Raw genomic sequence first — 1878 nt, 5'->3', positions numbered from 1 at the left:
GTGTGTGTATATATATATATATATATATATATATATATATATAAATCACTGATTCAAATAACATTAAGTAGTCTTTTATGAGTGAGTCATGAGTCATGAGACTGGACTAACCTGCAGAATGAACGATTAACTAACCAGCAGACACTTGACAGCCTAAGTCTGTAATAGAGAAGCACAAACCAGAAGAATTACTCTATTCACACACCCACAGACTCACTCCTGCTCCTTGCCTCCACCTCTCTCTCTCAAACACACACACACACACACACACACACACACACACACGTGTGTATGAACGCTACTGTAAAAATAGACATCTTAAAGAGGCAGCAGCTGCCTGAGAATCACTGACAGCTACAGTATGTTATATTTTGGAAAAAAAAAAAATCTATAAGATATCCCAATATAAATATACTAAGATATTTGATAAAAATCTGATTAGAAGTTTTGATGATTCAAAAAACAAATCACTATGCAAAAATGGCATTCACATTATATACTGTGCATCTGAACAATATAAAATAAATGCTATCAAGTGTAAAGAAATGTATAATAATAATAACAACAACAACAACATATATACACATACTTCATAAAAAATGTTTTGTCAGTGCAGTATTCTTGAATGCCTGACGATGGTCAGATCTAGCTTATAAATCTAAAATATGCCTTAATTAAACCTGCTGCATGAAGTTACACCAGGGAGAGTCATTTACAGGGTCAGAGCAGTTCGAAATAGATCATACGATAACAAGCGCATGTTTCACTTTGACAGTGCAGAACTGTAAAACAAAACCCACTGATCAGTCATGCCTGGTTTGAGAGCGGCTGAGGCCATCAGCGTGCTTGTTTCCAACAGTTTCAGCGCTATCCTCTAAATGTGGTAAATCACGAACCCGGTCTCTGTGCTTTTTATGTAAAGCTGGTGACTCTGAAGAACACGCTCACACACACACTTTGACTCAGACATTGTCTTGTCATTGCTTGAATACCCACACAACATACCTCACACACTCCCGTATGTCTCGAAGACACTCGCTAACACTTACTCTGTCACACTTGTCAACATGAGCACACGCATTCAAAAGTGTCCTACCTCTTTGGGTGTCTTTTTATGGTGAGAAATACACTGAGTGATCATGGGAAAGCAGCAGCAGCACAGCAGTCAGAAATATCCAGCATGATGCTGTAAACTGTCTTTTTCCTTATCTTGTCTTCACCTAGTCACTCTTTTGCTGTATCTTCTGTATTCTCACCCGCTGCAAGCGTTCGTTCTCTCTCTACAGCTCGCTCTGCTTTCTCTTGGTTTCATGCACACTCACACACACACACACACACTTCAGCTCGCTCACCCTTTGTGACCCCCTCCTGTTTCTCCCTCTCTCTGTGGGTGTATAATTAGTCTCAGTCCTGTCGTGATACAGCTTTCACTCATTGTGGGAACGTCTCTGAGCTGCTGGAGGGCTGGCAGGAAGCCGAGCAGCTTTGCTCATTAACCTCTTAAGAGCTGGGGAATGTACCGCCACTGCCTGCACCCCATTGGCCACTTCCTCCTCCCAGCCCAGTCGAGGGCTGCTTTGATTGGCTGCTGCACTACATGTTTCCGTAGAGCAGCTCATGCCATTGGCTAGAAGTGCCACATGCACACACACAGGTATGCAGCTTGTCCACATGCCCTGCTTTTCATTTAACCACCAACTTTTAAAATACTTATCTGACTATGATTAGTAGTAAAAGCCTTCTAGTTTTGTTGTCAATCACTGCTTGTAAACTACTATACTAGAATGTTGTCAGCTTTAAAGCCATTTTATCCCTCACATGATTGATGCTGATTTAAAGGTTCAAGTTAAAAAGCAAAGGTTTCCCGTGCATGAAGGT

General features: G+C 41.1%; 1 protein-coding gene across 6 annotated transcripts in view; it reads right to left on the bottom strand.

Moving 5' to 3' along the window:
- The window catches only part of LOC107754864 (uncharacterized), a 47560-nt gene extending 46115 nt beyond the window's left edge, over nt 1-1445 (bottom strand). For 2 of the 6 annotated variants that reach the window (XM_016571468.1, XM_016571470.1), the window contains exons 1-2: nt 1353-1445; nt 112-159 (exon numbers count right to left, since the gene is read on the bottom strand). The gene's annotated coding sequence lies outside the window, so the exon portion shown is untranslated. Of the gene's footprint in view, nt 1-111; nt 160-1096; nt 1321-1352 lie in introns of those variants that run through there. The other 4 variants (XM_016571472.1, XM_016571469.1, XM_016571474.1 and 1 more) reach the window with 3 other exon arrangements.
- Between the last annotated feature and the right edge of the window lie 433 nt (nt 1446-1878).

The sequence above is a fragment of the Sinocyclocheilus rhinocerous genome, unplaced genomic scaffold, assembly GCF_001515625.1.
Source record: "Sinocyclocheilus rhinocerous isolate Xijiao unplaced genomic scaffold, SAMN03320098_v1.1 scaffold2697, whole genome shotgun sequence".
NCBI lineage: Eukaryota > Metazoa > Chordata > Actinopteri > Cypriniformes > Cyprinidae > Sinocyclocheilus > Sinocyclocheilus rhinocerous.
The sequence above is the reverse complement of the archived record's forward strand: the minus strand, read 5'-3'. Positions and strand labels throughout refer to the sequence as shown.